The sequence below is a fragment of the Nansenia antarctica genome (assembly GCF_963989245.1).
Source record: "Nansenia antarctica genome assembly, chromosome: 5".
NCBI classification, from domain to species: domain Eukaryota; kingdom Metazoa; phylum Chordata; class Actinopteri; order Argentiniformes; family Microstomatidae; genus Nansenia; species Nansenia antarctica.
The window spans coordinates 31,315,253-31,335,259 of NC_137690.1; the positions used below are offsets into that span (position 1 = coordinate 31,315,253).

Below are 20,007 nucleotides of genomic sequence, written 5' to 3' on the forward strand. Positions count from 1 at the left end.
CAATAATATACCCTTTAGCCTACTGTACTATAGTCTCCTGAGAGTCTGTCAGAGTGTCTGACATCCTCTGACCTCCATTCACCACAGCGCTACTTGTAGTTTGAAGTAGGCAGGTGCTCCAAATGGATGACCTAGAAATGTTGTCTGTATTGAAGGATGGGAGCCATTGAATGGGGTGCTTATTCCCACATTGTAGGTCTAAGCTACTCATGGCCTCTAATGAATAAATCATGGATTCGGATGGCACTCGCAGTGAGAAATTACAGTGTTTCAGGGGCGCGCAGGAGCGACGGAATATAAAACGGAATAAAACATGAATATCAGCTGCCGCTCCGTTCCGTTTTCGGTTGTGACAGCCTAAGTTGTGCCTCTCCACGGTCATTACTGTCGATGGCAAGGATTCAATGCCGTGGTTCGAAAAGAGGCTCTTATTAATGTCGTCGCCTACTGAATAGACTGCTCTGGATTGTGCTTGTGCATTTTCGCTTTGGACATTTTCGCTTTGGCGCTAATTGTTCAGCCGTTGCCAAAGGCCTGACAACTGGGGTGCAATACTCATTCATTCATTCATGATTGACATAAAAAACTAGTTTGCTCACATTTGGCTACTAACTTCCAGAAACGTTGTACAGACCTTACCAATGCTGTACTGCGTTGTTAAGTGTTTAAGGTGATCATAACATGAAATGATGTATGTGCTTTGAAGAATATCATGCCAATTACGTTTGATGAGCATACGATGTTCACCATGATGTCTGGTCTGTTAACGCTAAGTCCAGATGGTGTGCAAATCAACCTGTCTCTCCACACTCCTTAGTGCTCTTTTACATAACAGGTTGTACTGTACACACCTATTTTGGGAAGCCAGGATGTTGGAGTTTGGTATGCCGGATGCTATTTCCACTGGGCGGATAGTTGGCTGGCGCTCCACATCCACTCAGTCACTGCTGGCTTACCTGAGATTAACTGTTCTTCTGGTCAAGGCTGGTGGCATTAGCGGCCTACCACTGAATGGATTTGAAGCTGTAAAGCTGGCGGGGGTTACTGCTGAAGGACAGAAAACACACTCTCCACCTCAGCCTCACAGCACCTAACGTGTCCTTGTATGCCCAAAGGACTCATGTAGACCACAACACGCAAACAATGGTGTTCAAAAGTGGTTTTGATAGGCTAAACCCTCATTGTGTTTGTTTTGCGAACTATCTCTAGTGAATTGTTGATTTCTTCGCGCCCTACTACACAGGGTTCTTCCCAGGGTTATGAACATCGGGCCGCTGGGTTGCATTATAAAAAAAAACCTTGTTTATTCATGTCCAAAAAGCGCAAAAGAAGAACCGCAAAAATGCTGAATTCACTGAGGTACACCACAACGCTTTCACTTTAGCTTTAGTTTTTTTAATAAACAATGTCATTGGCAATCGAAGATAGTTACTCTATCATTACTATATCTATACAGTATATATATACATATACAGTATATATATATATATATATATATATATATATATATATATATATATATATATATACATAGTGGTGTGGTCAGGTTCCCAGCATGGCGCAGTGCCACTTCCATTCTTTGGGGAGAACCCTGCTATGGTTATTCCAGGATATGAATACGATCGTGGGTTTGATGTGGTGAGAACAGCTTGTTATGCCGAACATCTGCTTTTGTGTTCCATACTTCTCTTGGAACGTTTCCCAAGTCCAGCGTCATTCCTACAGCATGTTTCCCTTCATGTCCTTTAATGTGTTCCCTGAAATCAGGCCCCAGAATAAACACAACCTGCAATTAACCAATTGACCAAAAGTGCATCCAATGACAAAACGTTTCCCTGTCCTATGTATAAGGACCGTCATGTCATCTGACCTGCGCCAATTGCAGATCCTCAAGAGATAAACACATAAAGAGTGTGTGTGTGTGTGTGTGTGTGTGTGTGTGTGTGTGTGTGTGTGTGTGTGTGTGTGCGTGTGTGCGTGCGTGCGTGCGTGCGTGCGTGCGTGCGTGCGTGTTGTGTAATGCCTCATGTTTTTAATGGGAAGTCTGTAGGGTTGGGGATGACCCATAATTACAGTCAGCTGGGAAATAATTACAAGTCTTACATTCCAGACACAAACCCGCCAAGCACTCTTATTGACATCGCATGCAAGGCTTCACCAAATCTACACAACATAGATGCCAGTTTGGGGGGAAACATAATAGTGTATTATTTATCAATTTGTGATACTGTATTTATCATTCTTCTCCAAGCTCTTTTTCACATAATACAACCCCCATCCTCAAGGGTACTTAGGGGGATATCACATGACATAGAAGAAAATAAACATGAATCTTAAATGTGTCTTCAGCCAAATCCTTGAAATGGTGGGTAGTAAGAATGCTTATCCTTGGCGTTCTGTGAGCATAAGCCTTTTTTTTTCTCGATCAGACTTCAAATCTTCAGAGTTAAGCAGGTCGTAACATCGAGAACGATAACCACAGGGCTAACTTTGCAGCGGACGCAGGATATATCCTCCTCTTTAGCCTCCCAGATTTCTCCCCATAGGTACGGTACATTTTAGAATAACATCTTCAGATTTGAAAGACGCAGAGGAACAGCCCCCCCCCACTCCGTTTGACTCTGCCAGACTGTTCTCTCCAGACCAGTACAGTTTAGGCAACCGTTCGAGGTCAAAAGGAATTCATTTCTAGATTTGTATCGTAGTTTAAGGAATGTGTGTATAAAACCAAAAGAGGGTCCAAATTCTCTCTTTAATCTGCTGGGATAGAATCTGGATTTTTGAGTAAATCTGAATAACAGTTATATACTGTACCTACATAGTTTTTTGAAAGGCTTTGTCATTTTAACGTATTAGTAACACTTTACAATAAGGGTACATCAATAAGCATAATGAAAAGTCAATACTGTAAATAACATAAACTAATATTGTTATCAATGAATGTGCCAATAAATGACTCAGAAGGATGATTCATGTTAATAGGTATGGCTTATTAATCCCTCTTTATGCCTATACATTAAAATTAAATTAAGGACAGTTGTTCATGTTAGAAAAGGCTTGATGTCGATCCATTAATCATTAGTTAATTTTTATTACTGCATTCATTCATGTTAATTAATGTCATTATTAAGTATTGTGTTATCAATTAACCATTTGTATAGGTCTATACAGTGTCCTACCATTAACTATTATAGGCCTATACAATTCCTAGATGGAATTGTATTTATCAGTTGCAAATTGAGATGATTGACACTGTTATTCTTACTTTATATCATAATAGGATTTTCTCAACAAATTACAACAAGTAATCTTAGTACCTTTAAGTAGTATTGTTTAAAATATTATAACAAATATTATTTGTGTTTGTGCATGCGTTGTGGTTTGCCTCGGAATGTCCTTGTAAAAGAAAAGGTTGTCTGAATTGTAATGTTAAACATTGAGCATATTATGAGTCCCCTGCCATTTGCAAACCCCCATTTGGCAAAGCATGTTGAAGATACAAGAAGACAGGACTGTCGACATGTTCAATTGAGAACGACGGCGCAGTGAATCAAATTAAAGATCTAGCTCTCCTGCATTGATTGCTCTGGTCTCGTCCTGTCCTTTTTTCCCAACCCACCCAGCGAAGCAGCCTGCTCGACGCCCAGCCTGCCACCACGGAGCCAGTCTCTCTCTGTGTGCTTGGAGAGCATCGTGTCCGAAGGCGCACAGCACAGCGCTGTTTTCGGGACTTCTCGGCTATTTCAAAAGCGTAAAGAAAAGGTGGATACATTATACTGAAATTCCTTACGCACTTGAAATGCTCCTCGCGATCTTGGATATCTATTTCATCTTATTTCCTGCCTGAAATCGTCTAATAATTGGAATCTATTGTTAATGATCTGTCATCGAAGCTTTCATATGACTTGGATTCATATCAGCGGTAATCTGGGTTGACACAAAGATCCACTGTTTTTCAGAACAAGGAACCTGTTTTTAGGACTATTTTCGGAGCACGAATAGTTTCCGTGTATTTTGGAACTTTCATCCAAAGGAGAAATAACTGAATTTCGAAAAGATTGCTGATGGTTTGACAGCTTTCGCTGCCGCAGACGACAAACCGCTCAGTAAAGATTTATTGTTTCAGCAGGTTCCTCTGCCTCGTCTACCCGCTACGCCTGTCTACTCCTGCACCGATCCCGTTGTGTGTAGTAACCTGGATTTATTTCAATAAGGCTTGGTCGAATCATTTTGTGAACCTATACAGAATTTATCCCCCAATGGTTCTTTGCTCGGAGGGGATCGCAGCTCATTTGTTTCGGTAAGGATATGACATTTGATCATGCCTTCTTGTTGCATATGCTTTCACACCATTCTAATGTTTTCCTCTAATGTTTTAAGATGTAGGTGAGGCAACGTAAACACAAAACAACAGCTCGATGTTTACATGATCCAACATGTAAGCTATTTATTTGATAGAGAATAACAATAGGCGAGGGATATGTCTCCGTATTAAATGTAGGGTTGAGACTTCCTCGCATCTCCGCCGAATAGCGGTTCAAATGCGGTTACAATGCAATGTCTGTAGTATGGCAGTCTAATTAGGATTTAATTGCTTACATTCATGTTAACTTTATTTTGTTATGCATGTTTTCTTTTGTTTTATTTTAGTTATATATACCCACTTATTCTGTAGGCTATCTTATCATAAATTCAACACATACGACACTGACACAATGTTAATTTTGCTCCTTGTCGGACTTCTCGGGTCACAAGTGGAGCTGTTTAATTAGGGTTTTTTGTCCCAAAGCACCAATAATCTGGCGTTCAAGGTTATATCAAATGCCTTTCAATACGAGCAGAGCCGCTGCTTTTAGCGCTCTCCACAATGGAGAGGTCTTTTGTTGACTTGTTTGGATATTTCTTCGTACTTACGTAAGCCCTGTGTCGCGAAATGTATGGAATATAAGCCTCGTGTGTTTTAGACACGCACACATAGGCCCTACTTAAAAGTTCTGTTCTTGCATGGCGTCTATCGTCATGTTTCAGGTCGATATTCCCTGGCTAGACATTATAAAGTAGGCTATTGTTATTAGTCGACTTTGGATAGTAGGCTACAGGGTATTGATAATATGTTCATTCTAGTGTTAGATATGGTGCTGGAGATAATAACCAAATAATTGCTGCTTTTAAATCATAGTAAACAATCACGTTTGCTTCATGTCTGTTGACTGTCATGATAAGATTACAGGGTGTAATAATATATGTAGTTGTAGAGTGTAATAAAATAGTTGTTACTTGTGCAATTGTGATGTAAATACTGATGTATCAAATGGTTATTCTGGTCTTGTTTAACCCATTATTTCTGTTCTATATCCATGCTTTTTTTTTAGAAAATAGTTATAGAAAAGTATAGAATTATAGAAAATATATTTGCCATTTTTGATAGCACCGTCATATAGACCATTAGCTTGCAACATTATAGCTTCCACGTAGGCCTGCTATAGTAAAGCAAAGACATGTTGGTCTTATTCTGGCCAGTCCTATTGAGAAAATAGAAAATTAGTCTGAGAAAGGTGGGTCTCTGCATTCTACAGGGTCACTAGGCTCTACATTTAACTAAAGGGTTTGGCAAACTGTTTGGCTTGGGCGAAAGTAAGGTCATTGTCCAGTCCATGAACAGTCTCTAACATTCCTATCTTATTAGCGTGCCCTTTCACAAGGTGGTTATAGTGTGTCGTTCATTTCACCCTTTTGTAAATCTGTATTTCATAATTGGGTGTATGCAGAAAAAAAGAGCCCACCAGCTCCACCACCTTCCTTAGAAAAAAATATGGATATCTTTCTCCATTTCCCTCAACCAATCTGTAATCTACTGCAGATGCAGCTCTGGAATTAGCTTGCAAAAAGCTCTCTTATTCATATCTTCAAAAGCCCGTTTATCTCTAGCGGAAAGCTGATAAGAAAGAGGCCTGCTTGGCAAGCCTGATAAGAGGGTGAAAAATCCTCCAGCTATTTGTAATGTAAGAGTTCAGGCAGATCACAGCTCGGAGAGACATGACAACCCCTGCATCATGAGACTTACGCCTAATGCCCCCTCATACCGGAGGGGAGAAAATATGGAGATTTATTCTGGATTTATGTGTGGATTTAAATGGAATAGTCAAACATCAGGTAGGGAAATGCCAAAGAGATAGCCTTACCCATTCTGGTACTATATTAGGTACAATACTATTCTCAGTTGTCACAATTCTCCGTCGTGACAATGGTGCCTGTAACCTTGTAATGCCATCAACCAATCTCATAAAGAGGTGATTGAGCTGTTAAGCCCGTTGGCTGTTTGCAACTCTCTCTGTGTGAAGTGAATGAGGGGGAAAAAAGAAAGGGAAAAAAAACATGTCAAAGAAACATTTGTTGATGTATTTAAGGGTAAAGCTCCCCAAAAAAACCTCTTTGCGGAGAAAAAGGAGTGATAAACTGCTTTTAAATCCCAACTGGAACCTGTCTGGAATGTAGAGCTTATCCAAATTGGCTTATACTCTGAAGCCTGACCTGGCCACTGTGTGAACCGCAAGAACGATGGAAGTGGGTTTGCCTTGTAAGAAAAGCAACACACACAAAACACAGTAACTAACTTCACATTTGTGGTGTGGCTATAGCTCAGTCGAGTCAAGGCCACCCCTGCAGGCGGCAGAGGCAATGTTTCTCATCTCTATCCAGCACTTCTCTGTTTCCTTGTGATTTACCACTGAAGAACGTGACCTCCCTCTGCTCTATGGAATGGCAGTCGGTTCACTGCAGTAGACGATGGACATTCCCCAAGTGCTGAATATGTGCTTTCTGCAGACCCTCTGACACAGCACCCACTGCCTATAAATCACATTACATCTATTGTACCAATTTGTTGGCTGGGCACTTGTGTTAAGCCTATTAAGCAGGGTGAATTGTATTGGTTGTTCTATGCTTCACCTTTTATTTTTTTTCCCACAGAGATTCAGAGCCCCTTTGAGTTTCCCTTTTAAAGAGAGCAAAAGGCTGTTACCAAAAAAGATGTGGATTTTCCTTCAAGGATTACTCTGGCAACACGTCATTTAATTTACAACAAATGACACAGTAACAGTGACCGTATTTCGTGCTCGGAGGAGGACACTCCCTTGCGCTCGCTTGCTTGTGGGTCCTGTGTGAGATGTGCAGCGTTTACGGGCAGCCCCCATGGCACTTTAAACGTCTTAATCCTGCCCGGGGAAAGGGCCGTAAAGCACTCCCTGCACCAAGAGCAGTGGGGAGAGATCAGAAAAGAGGAAACCGGCAGAGCAGCGAGCGAGACAAGGGTTTGGCAAGCGTGGCTTTAATGCGCACTGCAGATACGTCTCTGCTTTTCACATTAAAGTTATAAATAACATGAAGGGCCGCACAAGGCCAGTGGTCATAAACGGACAGGGAGGTGTTGGCAAAACAAAATGCTTTTTTTTCTTCTCTTCTCTCTCTCTTTTTTTTTATTGCGCTTCGGTCCCCTCGGAGGCAGTGTGTTGTTAACTGCACTGGACATGGGAGGGAGGGTGTGTGTGTGTGGGGTGGGGGGGGGGGTGGATGTGGGGGTGATTTATGCCACGGTCCAAATGGAAGTGACCACTGACCTTTCCTGTGGCGTTGGCCTAGCCTCTGAGACTGTCAGACAATGGACCGCCTCGACAATGACCGCCGCGGCTTTTTGTCCCTCATCTCCTCCTATCAGATGTTATTTCCTAAATGTGGGCATCTGCTCTCTGTGTGAGTCCTGGGGCGCATGTCCTCCTCCCCCCACCCCGCCCCCACCCTCGTCGCCTCCTAAATGTCAAATGTGAGCAGCACAAAGCAGCCATCCAAGGCCCTTTTGAATACCTCCAGGTATTGCTGCAGTCATAGGTCACCCAAGCACTCAGTGGGTAATGTGTATTTCATGCTCACAGCTCAGAATTCACAGTGGATGTCGCTCTGTGGGGTGGGGGGGGGGGGTCGGAGTGATAGGCCTCAGCTCTGATAGTCATGTATTCCTAATTTCCTATTATGACGATGATGATAATGTTGTTATTGTTGTCGTTGTTTTCTGAAGCTACGGATAAAGGACCGTCACTTCACTTCAGAACCGTCTCTGAGGCCTCATCCATATGTCAGAGACTTCTCCCTTTAGTCCTCGCCGCCCTCCTCTTCTCCAATCAGCTGACGGCGTTGGGTGGCTAGCGCGGCTAGCCGCGATCTGAGAGGAGAGAAAAAGGCGGCAAAAAACCAGAGGGCCTTCTGGGGCTGGCGAGCCGTCTCAAGGAGAGCAGGAGGACTTCCTCCTCTTTTTCAAGCTACAGACCAGAGTTTGACCCTGTCATCCCCGGCAGCAGCTTCCTCTGCTCCTTCTCCCTTGTCGTCGTCGTCCTCCTTCTTCTTCCTTCCTCCCCTTCCCCCCCCCTGTCCCCCCCCCGTCCCCAAAGCAGCACTTCCCTGAGAGCAGCCGGTGTCTTTTGTTACCTTTACGAGGCGTAATTAAATGCGCACAGTGAGCACACTGTCTGAGCACCAACCCCAGGCGTGCCATTAGCCAGATGTGGCAGCGCCGGGCTCCCTAACGACGGTCGGAGCGACGAGTCTGAGGAGAAACGAGCCCGGGAGTCCCTTCGCCCCGCCACGCCGCCCGAGGTGTCGCGCAGGCCTAATTGCCTCGTCGTTTGGTGCGGCACACGAGAACCCACCCCCCCCCATGACACCTAGCTCCTGCATTCATCACATACCGTAGCCCTCCCTGTTGGGTGCTACGTGAGATGAAGAGTGTCCGTGTGTTGCGGGCGTGCGTGCGGGCGGGCGGGCGGGGGCGCGTGGTGCAGGATCACAGCCGGCGGGGCCATCAGGAGCTGAGAGAGGAGGGGGGGGGGGGAGTATGGGGGTGGTGACTAACACCCTTTGCTTTGAAGGTAGCCTGTTAATAGTGAAGGTATGATGTACTGTAAGACGATAGCCCAGTCACGGCAGGAACCGGGACAGAGTGACGTTCATCGCTAGGTTCCAAGACGGCGAGAAAAGACGAAAGAAAAAAAACGCCTGCACGTCGCAAACACAGGTCGGCCTGGGATTGAGATTCTCGTCGGGTTTTAGAGAGACGAGGGGATTGGCTGTTGGTACCTCTTGACAAGAGGGATGAGGAAACAAGCGGGCTAATATAGAAGGCACTCTGGAGAAAATACCTGTCTCCCCGCGGAGGCTTTGGGGAGGGCGCTCGGGGATCAGACTGACAAACGCTGACTGATCGGCTCAGATTCACCCCCGCCCCGCTTTCCTTTCAGCCTCGCCGAGGATCTTACCGTGCCGCTGAGCGCTCTCATATTTCCTCCTAAGCCCCCGTTCACTCGCGGTGTATTAAATCCTCTTCTAATCTAGGGGCCTGTGTTTTTCCCCCTTAGTAAGCAGATTCGAGTCGGGGAGCTTTAATTAGATGCGTTTTTTTTGTGTGTGTTTTTTTTTTTCTTCTCTTCCTTCCTACTGGATGTGGATGTGTCGGGTGGTCCGTGAGCAGCCAGGGGAGCGGCGGGGTGGAAGCGGGCCTACATACCAAACATACGGCGCCCTCGCTGGAAAGCAGGCCCCTTCGTTAGCGAGGAGCTGACGAGCTGCCGCTCACATTAGGGTAATTAACACCGCCACAGATTGTGGAACAGCTGTGCAATTTAGCACTGTGGCAACACCAGCGAGTCAGGAGAGGCTTTCGCAAACAGAGGGAAGGAAGGCTCGCCGAGTGCAGCTTCAGAGACCGCCGCCACGGTGCCAAGTTTTATCCCCCCCGCCCGCCCCCCCCCCCCAATACCTGTGCAGTAACTCAGTAATTACTCAGGAAACAACAGTACACATACACGCTGTTTGCTGTTTACGCGGTACGTTTAAGAATTTGTGTCGCAACGGAGTCGAGCATTTCGTGTGTTGTTTCCTAACACAAGTGGAATTTGTGCAAACGTGGCAAGTCGCAGAACAGAACAGAAGAGTTGTTGTTGTTTTTTTCTGTTTGGTACTCTTGACAACAGTCGATTGTAAGCCGACTGAAGTCTATACTTTAAGGGTTACCATGGTTCCTGTGTTAGGTTAGCGAGCGGCCCGTAGCACACAGGGCAGGCTATCCTTGTTGCTGTTCTACTGGGAATACTGATTTTTCTGGGGGCAAGTCGTGCCGTTCAGCCGCTCCGGAGCACGGATATGGCGCGTGTAAAAGAACCTCCAGACTTTTCTCTCCGTAGAATTTCGGTCTTTTTTTTCATCCTGCTTTTCTTGGCAACGCTGGGCTTACCCCCGCAAAACCAAATTATATGTGAGAAGTAATTAAAGTGTCCTGGTCTCTGTTTCTGTTTCTTTTTGATTATAGTTAATGCGTACCATTCCGTCCTCCCCGTTTTATTCCCCTTGTTTTTCATCCACGCTGATCCGCAACATCTGGTTTTGGGTTTTGCCATAGGGGAGTGGTGAACGTGCGGTGAAAAAAAAAAAAAATGTCCCCTACACTTAAGTTGAAGCTCAAGTGTTTCTCTGCCGATCCTGACCTAATTATTACAGAGAAAAAAGCGCAAACATCCTGTAATATTTGACATTTTACTGTAACGTTCTGTAGTCACGCCTGTGACACGGATTTCAAGTGAACTTTCGACACCCGCCCGCCCCCATGTATTCTTATTAGGAGGCTCTGGTGAAGGAGTCAGTCCAGTGAAAACTGAGATTTATGCAGATTTCTCCATATAAATACATGTCTGTAGAGTGAACAACTGTTTTAGCAAGCCTCCTCCAGTGCTGCCTGTGTGTGGCGCCCATGGTGGGTAGAAAGTAGACCTGACCCGGGGTGAAACGGAGGGGGTGAGAACAGGAGAAGGCCAGCGGCGCTGAGCTGAGCTGTGCTGAGCTGAGCTGAGCTTAGGTTGGCCCTGCAGGGTCGAGTTCTGTAACCATGCGTTTCTGTCTCTCTCTCTCTCTCTCTGCTATCAAGTGTCACTGACAGTGACGCATCCATGGCTGTCAGCGAGCCATGTCCTCGCTCCCTGTCGTGAGAGAGAGAGAGAGAGAGCTCGGGGAACTTGTTACATTTCTGCGAAGCACGTCGACTTTGACAAGAGACATTTCCTGCCCCACCCCTTCCCCCCCACCACCACCACCCCCCCTCCAACCTCCCTGACTCAGTGAGTGAGAAAGGCGCGGGGAGAGACAGCACAACGATAATAATGTGGAGGAAAAAACGATTCTATCTACAGTAATGTGAGGGGAAGGCGTGCGGGCGAGCGGCGGCGGCGGCTGCAGTGTGTGCTGGGAGGCCGGGGCCGGCCCCCGACGGGCCTGTCATTTATTTATCTGCTGCGTCTGAGAGGAGAGGAGAGAGAGCAGGCCGAGGCTTCTCCCTGCCAGAGGGCGCCGGGCGCCACATGAGGGATAGGAAATATAATTGGGCTGCGCTCACTCCTGGCTACGAGGCAGGCTCCCCCAACCCCCCCGTCTCTGTCTCTCTCTCTCCCTCTCTCTCACCCACGGTGCTTATGGTCGAGGCCGAGGAGACGAGGCGTCCGTGGCCTTTCATAGCTCCGCGCTGGGGGGGACGGTCCCCAAACAAGACATGTCACTTGCGCTTACCGTGGCACTCATTTGATCAGATGAGGTTTTCTCTCTCCCTCCCCCCTCCTCCCTCCACCCCTCCCCCAAGGCTCTGCCTTGCGTCTATGACTGTGTGTGTGTGTCTCTCAGGTTGCTGTGCTGCGGGCTGGGGGGGGGGTTGGCTGGAGGACTGAGTGTGGCTTGTTGGCCGGGGGTTGGTCTCTCGTCGAGCCTGCTGTGTGAGAAGCACATGACATTGCCGCGGGGGACATGCCACCTGTTAGAAGTCGGGGGGAGGGGAGGAGAGGAGGGGGGGGGGGGTTGACAGAACAAGTGTAGCTGTTAGAGACCCTGGTCTTAAGTGTCCCCCGTTGGGGGCTGGGGGGGGGCAGGGCACTATTTGGAAAAGGACGTCAGCATGAAATAGCACCCCCCCCCCCCTCCTGTTTTTTCAAAGGACTATACTATAGCTGCCTTGGAAGCATCCTTCGTAGAGCGTGAACCCCCTCCCCCCTAGAGGTGCCACGGGTAGAATCTGTGGAAAAAGAGAGAGTTATGGAGATCCGATAGGTAGCTGCTCCGTGTGGAGTATTGAGGTGTGTGTGTGGGGGCGGGGGGCGGGCGTTGGGGAGGTGGCGGGTGGATGGGTGGGATGTTAGGAGACGGTTGAAGCTTGCGAGACCATCTGTTTTCCGCTGCTCTAATTGCGTATGGAGGGTATTGATCTGTAGAGGGGGGAGGAGGGCCGCACGACCAGAAGGCCTGACTCCCCCCCCCCCCCCCCCCCACTGGCAAACACCCCACTGGCTACCTGCCAGTGTTCTGTCAATCACAGAGGTGGGTGCTGGTGGGCGGGGGGGGGGGTGTGTGTGTGTGTGTGTGTGTTCCGGGGGCAGGCCCAGTGGTGCAGCAGACCGTAGATAGCTTCCAATTATACGTAGGGGGTTACCAGGGGTTACCAGGGTTACCAGGCAGGTTCCCAAGGCCAGCTGGGCATCCCTGTTGAGAGCACCTGAGCACCTGTAAAAAAAAACAAAAAAGAAAATGGGGCTTTAAGTGTGTAGGTCTTGAACCTCCCTCTTCCAACAATAGCGCTCTCCTTCTCTCTCTCTCTCTCTCCTCTCTCTCTCTCTCCTCCTCCGCCTCTCAACCATCCCAGGAAGGCTTTTAAGGGCCCTTGTTGCTCGGAGAATAACAAGAGGAGCATGAAGATATGCCTGAGGGCAGCAGGTCTCGAGCCCCCTTACCTCCACCCCCCACCTCCTCCCCCACCTCTCTTCCTGCTACGCTCAGCCTCACAGCACTTGATTAAATCCCTCTCTCTCTCTCTCTCTCTCTCTCTGCTAAAGCTTTTAAGCAGTGGAGAGAACGTGAGAGAGAAAGGGAGAGAGAGAGAGACAGAGGGGGGATAGAGGAGATGAGTCGGAGGCAGGTGTAGCTACTGTTGGCTGTTGTGTTAAGGGCGGCTCACAGGGTTTCTCTCCGCCCCGGGCCCTGAAGATGGATCCTGGGATGATGTGCTTAGGCTCTGCCGCTCTGGATTAGCCACCTTCCCCTCCCCGGGGGGCCTGTTTACAATGGGATCTCCTCCGTCACAGCAATGCCTCTTTTCGCGACGACAGACACGTCATGCAAACACCCGCTTCGTATTAAAAAACCATAGAGCCAATCCGCTTTATTCCCGACACTCTGGGCGTCGAAGGGCCCCGGGAAGGCCTGGCTCCCCGGTAATCCAAGGATTCTCACAAATGTCGGGAAAAGGCAGGGGGGTGGGGGGGGGGTTGGAAGTTCGAAACATAAATAGGCGCCGCCTATTTGCGTCTGTCAACTCGTGGCGTCTGAAAACGCAGAGTGCGGGAGTCACCTGAGCCCGGTGCACGGCGGGGCAGAGAATCCTTCGCGCGGCTTCGAGAGGCTCAAATGGCTTCCTTACCACAGACAGGCGAAAAGGTGGTCGTAGAATTAGCGAAAGTTAGTCTTTTTTTAATTTTTTATAGAAGAACAAAGAGGCAATTTGTGGAAGGACTAATCACAACTAATTAAAGGACCCAGGAGTGAGCAGCGTTGTGTAGCTCGGACACTCGGCCAGCCGACACTGAGCAGGACCGTTTGAAACGGAGAACAGGAGACCTGTTGACATTTTAAGAGGTAGTTTTTAAGGCATAATGGGCTCCCCGCGCATTTGCTTTATTGACAGGAAACGGCTTTGTCAAAGTGATCCAGCCGCGGCCCTAATTAGCTGGGTGACCTCCCCTCTCTGCGTCCAGAATGTCAGGAATCAATAGCCTGCAGTGTCATGTACATATGCCAATGGTCCCATTGGAATGAGGGGGGGTGGGGGGGTGATACGTGTAACCAAGTAGAAATCCCCCCCCCCTCCTCCCCCCTAACACCCAATAGGCTCACACACTCATACTCCCCTAGACTCTAAAGGGAACAAAGCTTTTAACAAGCGCTAAGATATTCATTGCAGCCATCATGAGCCAAGCCTCTGGAGAAGAAAAACAAAAGTGTGTGTGTGTGTGTGCTCCAGGGTGTGTGTGCGTGTGTGTGTGTGTGTGTGTGTGTTTGTGTGTGTGCGCTCCAGGGTGTGTGTGTGCGTGTGCATGCTCCGGGGAACATTCCTCGCCCTGTTGTTGTTGTTTCTTCCACATGAATTATTGAGAGCGCCGCGTGTCAGACAAAGTTCCATTTGACTCTCCTTCATCACGGTTGGGTTCGGGAGCGAGCCTTCGCTCAGCATCTCACTTGGCACGCCGGGCCAACTTTGAACGGTCTTCTGTCTGCCGCTCGGCTCGTAAATCCTCTTCTAACCCTCATTGCTTGATCACACATCACATCCAAACCTCCTCCTCCTCCTTCCCCCCCAAGGTGTCTGTCTAGGGATGTCTTGTTTTATCGATGGAAGCCAGATCAAATTCCTCTACAGGTTCTCCTATCTCATCAGAGATGAATGACCATAGGTTTGGAGAACACACACAGGGTCGACGGCAGCTCCTCGCGCTAGGCCGCAGTCGACGGTTGTAGCTTCACCTCCTCTATGATGTAATAGCGTGGAAATTCTTTTGTTGGAAAAAAAATCCGGCTTTACCGGATCTCCCCCCTGAAATCCATAAAGAGTCCATCTCATTATTGACATGATACTCTATCAGCGGGGGTGTGTGTCATCATACAGTGCTCATGGGGACAGTGTGTCGGACAGTAATTGCATCATTGATTCCCATGCAGCAGAGACGACAACAAAAAAGATTGTGTAATCGAAAACCGTGTCCGGGACCGAGACCCACACCCCCCTCATATCCCCCCCCACATTGTGACTCACAAGGTCAGGCCAAGCTCTGGTATGTGTGTGTGTGTGTGCATGCTCTGGTATGGGCCAGGGTGAGGTTACACAGTAAGTGTGAAAAGCCCCGGTCGTAAGCCCTCTCTCTCTCTCTCCCTCTCACACACAAGGTCTCGGCAGTTGTCACGTTGACGACCGCGGACGTGGTTTGGTGAAATTGCCGCACATACCCCCGCCCCCCCGTCCGCTGTGTTTTATACACCTGGACCGCCTCGTAAAAAGTCACACATCTGGATCGGCCATTAACAGAGAAGACAATGCAGGGTCGTAAAGGGTGATCTATGGGGCGGGGGAGGGGGTGTTTGGGGGACGACACACACACACACATGTGTCGCTCTTCCTGCCTCTGGGCGTTCTTCTCAGAACCCGGCTTCTCTGACCCGCCTGGACCTCAGAAAACTGCCTACAATGAAAAAACCTGAATGCCACGCTCCAAATAAAAGTGTGTGTCTTTAAGGCCACAAAGAGGTTGTTCTCCATGGTCGACCGGCCTGCCATTTCTATTATCGGATTACCGTCCCTCCCCACCCTGATTATCATAACCCCCCCCCACCCGTCACTCTTACCCGCCCTATCACCAAGCACCCATCCATCACACCCTAAAGACACCGCACCAGTAGCGAGAGAGAGACCACCACCCCCTCCGCCCCGCCAAGAATCGAGACGCTTTTACCGTGTTTGGCAATCGGACGGATGTTCCCACCCTCTGTTAAGCAAGTGGCGTAATGCGAGAAAGAAAAAAAACGTAAAGGTGTAGTGACCTCAACCCCCCACCACCACCCTCCCGCCCGCCCCTCCGCCCTCCTCTCGTCCTCTCCTCTATTTTTAAGGACAGCTGAGTGGTAGAAGTATTTCTAAAGGGCTGCCGCGGCGTTGGGTGTCCCGGCGCGAGGCCCGGAGGGGGTGGTGGTGGGGGGGGGGGTGTGTGTAAGGGGGGGGGGGTGGCAGGGTAGTGTTTCAGCTGCCAGTAACCCGAGGCGCGGTGTCCGCTTCAGAAGTAAATTCCACTTAACGTGCCGCGTCCCTCTCCGACATGAACAGGGGCTTAGGGGTCTGAGCCGCCTTTATATAGCGCATACCGTGTCTGTTTGTGCTCGGGGGGGGGGGTGCCAGGGGGTGTTGGGGGGGGGGGGCAGGCTTGGTTTGTTGGCAGGGGTGCCAGTTCCTGCCCCCCCTCCTCCGCCTGCCATTTCAGTTTTCCACTAACACCCACCCCCCCCCCCCACACACACACACACACACACTCCACCCCCCCACTCTGCTCTCCTCCTCCCTCAGACAAGTGGCTGTATTGATCCAGTGAGAGCCCTACTCTCCCACCCGGTGGCTGACATATGAGCGGGGACGCTGGGGCTGAATTCTTAAATTCCCTGGGCTGAATTCCACTGCTGTGGCACTGGCACAGTGGGGGGGGGGGGGCAGGGGATTGCTGTTTCTACCCCAGAGCTGCGCTCATCACCAGAAACGTCAGCAGCCCTGTGGGAGGGAGGGAGGGAGGGAGGGGGAAAGAGAGAGAGCTGAGCCGTGCTATTAAAGGTCAGGGGTCACGGGGATCAGGTGTGAGAGGGGGCCAGTGTCCAAGCCAGTCGAGTAGGGTGTAGGGTACCGCTGAGTCTGAGGAAGTGGTGATGGCATATGTGTGTGTGTGTGTGTGTGTGTGTGTGTGTGTGTGGAGTGGAGATCAGATCCTGTGGAACCCTACAGGCCTCTAGTCAGCTCTCCCTGGCGGTTCCCCAGTGGCTTTGGCACAACATGACGCTTCATGCTCCTTAACATCATCGCACGGGCGGGTGAAAATGTGCCTCGCTGTGCATTTTTCCCCTTGTTTACAGGCCTCCAGGTCCCCAGGGAGGGGTACATACCCCGGGGGGTGGGGGGGGGCATACCGCCACGCCATTAAAGCAGCAGTCAGGCCAGGGCTCCTTCTCTTCTCCAATACTTTTTTCTCTCGGTATCGTCGCCTGTGACCACGGTGGAAATGTGACGTGTGTGGGATGAGAGGGGGGGAAAGGAAGAGAGGGGGGGGGGGGTCACTGCACTCTTCTTGTTTTAACCACGTCGTTATTGAATATCCGAGGATCCGAAGGTTATTTTATCGCTTCTTTCTTTTCTTTCCTTATACAGCGAATATGGGGGGGGGGTGGGGAGGGAGGAAAACCCCGCGTCGCGGTGCGGTCTTAAAGGAGGAGAGGAATGTACATTTCCGGTTTTCGCCTCGAGGTAACTCGTGACTCATCCGAGACATCGTTTCTGCCGTTTCTCTTCTCTCTCCAACGAGCTGCGGTGAGGAGGTGATTCAGAGGTTCTGGTTCTGCCTGCAGCACTCTGCAGGGCGGTCGCGTCACGGCGGCGGCCCAGGGGGGGGAGGGGGGGTGACGTGTGAGTCAGAGTGACGTGTGATGTGTGTCTCTTGTCAGAAGGGGGGGGGAACGCGGAGCCTTCTCTGTAGCGAGCGCTCAGAGCTGCCGGATTATTCGTCTAACTCCTTCCTGTCATACCAGGACGCTGTCTCTCTCCACCAGAACAATGCAGGGGACATGCTTTTAGAAACCTAAACCACACGCAGGAGGAGGAGGAGGAGGAGGAGGAGGGATGGGGATGGGGATTGGTCAAGGCTGTCGGCCAACCAATCAGAGAGCAGCGAACCGTCGCTTTCGATGGCCGCCACCGCCTCTCTCTCTCTCTCACTCCCCTCCCGTTCCTCTCTGTCTCCCATCTCGGCCGCCGGTCCAGGAGAGAGAGGGAGAGAGAGAGAGACACAGGAGACACAGAGAGAGAGACACAGAGAGACGGAGAGAGAGAGAGACAGAGAGAGAAGCAGCAGCCCTCTGATCTCTATCTCGCCCTGAGAGTAATGAAGAACTAGCCCTCTGACTCCTCAGGGAGATTCCCCCAGGCCTTATCGCTGGCACACATTATGACATTAAAGGGACCTCTGGCACCTACCCCTCGCCCCTTCCATGCTGAGCCATGCTGGGCTGTACTGAGCCAGGTGTCTCTTTCTCTCTCTTTCTCTCTCTCTCTCCCCCAGGCCTCCTCCCACAATGCCCTGGGCCTTATCAGTGCTTTATCACAGTGCCACATTGACCCTTATCTCACCCTGAGAGAGATAACACTATCTCTCTCCCTTATCAGTGTTTTCCCTTGCAACTGTGTCTTTTACGCGACAAGGCCGGGGGGGCTGTCGGCGAACACGTCTTCGGTTTTTAGAGGGGGAGGGGGGGGGCAATTTCGCCGCTGTTTTAATTGAGTTAAACGGATAAGAGATGGGCTTAGACGATTTCGGTCCGTCTGCTTTTATTGTGATGATTTTTTACGACACGGCAAACGGCGCGTTCCGTTGCTTGGCGATAGCCGTCGGTAGCAGTTTGTCACTCAAAAAAATTATAATGTGCGCCCAGATATCAACGCTCACACAGGTTCACAGAGATAGCTCGCCCCCCGGTTTCCCTTAATTCGTTGATGCGGAATTGAGCCGACAATTAGTTTTAAGCCCCTCTCTGACTCCTGGCTTTTTTAAATTTTATGCTGTTTTCTTTTTTTTTTTTATGTGTTTTTCTTTTCCGAGGTCTGAGGTTTTCATTTGTTACCAGCCCCCCCCCCCTCTCTCTCTCTCTCTCTCTCTCTCTCTCTCCCCCCCTCCAGGTAGTAGAATGGGGTCTGGAGCCGAGTCCTGTGAAATATGTCATGTCCGTTTTCCTCATTTCTCTTATCTGGTTACTGCTGGCCGTGCGGGGGGCCCCGGGGGGCGACCGCCGCCACCGCGCTGATTTGTGACCCTCCCCCGTCTCCCCGGCTGCGGCTTTAATGCGATGCGTGCCTCTGCCCTTCTCCGGCTGATGAAATGGGGCCCCTGCACTCCCCTGATAGACCGCTAATTTGTATACTAAACTGACAGGCGGCCATGATAAGGGCTAGCAACTGCTCCTCGACAGCGGGGGGGGGGGGGGGGGTGGAAGAGGATGGAGGGAGGGAGGGAGAGGGGGGGGGGGGAGTGATGGAAAGGGGAGAAGAGAGAGTGGTAACTGAGACGAAGGGTAATCATTTACACAAAGCTCAAGCCCCCTCTCTCTCTCCCTCTCTCTCTCTGCGTTTACTTACCCGGCGCTGTTGCTAGGGAAAGGAAGACCAGTAGTCGTCAAACCCCCCCCCCCCCCCCTTCCCTCCCCTCCCCCCTCCTCTCTCTGTACGCACACATCATGGCTGGCTATGAAAATGGCACTCAGGGCTAAAGGCATAGAGGTTGCTGTGTGCGTGCGTGCGTGGCACGCCGCACAGGCCTGTGTGTGTGTGTGTGTTTGTCTGTTCGCAAAGGAGGACGACTCCATTTTGCCCCGGCCCCTCTGTGGAATTCATTATCATCTAAATGACTCTCTTGGTGAGGCTAGACTATCTAATGGCTTCAGGTTTACATACCTGCGTGGGACTTCATCTCTGTCTCTCCCTGGTGGTGGTGGCGTGGTGGGGGGGGGGGCGTCTAACTGTAATCTGACTGGCCCACACCTGTTCTGACTGAGGGGGGTGAAGGGGGGGGGGGACAGCATCCAAAGCTAGCCTGCTAGCCCCTGGCAGCGCGGCGGAGGTATACACGCTGCTGCTGCGGTTTTATGATAAACGAGCGTTCGGGAGGTCATTACGTTTCTGGAGCAGAAGGCGGTGCGGGAGAGAAGAAGAAGGGCGAACGGCGTGGAGATAATTCATCCGGTCGTCTCTGTCACGGGCGGCGGCCCGGCCACGCACGGCCGCGCCGCGCAGAGTTAGCCCCGCTGTGTCTCCGAGACACCGCGCAACTGACGCACGGTTTTTCGAATGTCCGACGGACAAAAACTTGACTTGTGGAGGGGGCATGGGATGGGAGATAGGGGGGAGGAAGGGGGGGTTGAGGGGTTAAAGTGTGATTGTACTTCAAGGCCCCCTTGAGTGGGTGCTGATGGAAATGTTTATCAAAGTCAGCGGACTACTCGGACATGATTGCTAGATAAATGGCGGAGGGCTTTTGGCCGGCGTCCCGGCTGTTTAATAGGAGCAGGCTGAAGGGGGAGGGGGGGGGGCAAGGGGTGACAGTGGATGAGGGAGGAGGAGGCTGCGTTGACAGTGATGGA

The 20,007-nt window shown here is 50.1% G+C and overlaps 1 protein-coding gene across 1 annotated transcript in view; it reads left to right on the forward strand.

The window, feature by feature from the left end:
• The first annotated feature begins 4,184 nt into the window (after nt 1–4,184).
• fbrsl1 (fibrosin-like 1) overlaps nt 4,185–20,007 on the forward strand; it is a 64,693-nt gene continuing 48,870 nt past the window's right edge. Inside the window, 1 exon segment of the mRNA XM_080532402.1 lies at nt 4,185–4,300. The gene's annotated coding sequence lies outside the window, so the exon portion shown is untranslated.